Genomic DNA, 438 nt, shown 5'->3' with positions numbered 1-438 from the left:
AAAGTTCTTCATTAAAGGTACAGTGTGTAAAGGTTTCACCACTAAATGTCAGTAGATTGCAGAGTGCAGTCAGGTGAGTTCTGTTTACTTACCCCTCAGTGTAATCCTAGCTATGGTAACTGCTACAGGACAAGCATGTTTTATTTTTTTAGTTTTAATGGATTAATTAAGTTTATGGGAATGCATCAATATGTTGGAAGACATAATTACACATTATATTTATGAATAAATTAAACTTTTTTTCTATTAAATAACCTAAAAAATGCACTGACAGCACCACTGACAGTTTTGCACATGTGCACCTTAGACTTGCATTTATTATTGTCACGTCCTGGGCCGTTTGCCCAGCGTTTTGTGTTTAGTTTATTTCCTGAGCTTCTCCTCCCAGTATGTTTGTCTTGTGTTTCCTAGTGTTGTGATATGTCTGCGTCTCTGTCC

This window comes from Archocentrus centrarchus, chromosome 16 (assembly GCF_007364275.1).
Source record: "Archocentrus centrarchus isolate MPI-CPG fArcCen1 chromosome 16, fArcCen1, whole genome shotgun sequence".
Classification (NCBI taxonomy): Eukaryota; Metazoa; Chordata; class Actinopteri; order Cichliformes; family Cichlidae; genus Archocentrus; species Archocentrus centrarchus.
This window is presented reverse-complemented; position numbering follows the sequence as displayed.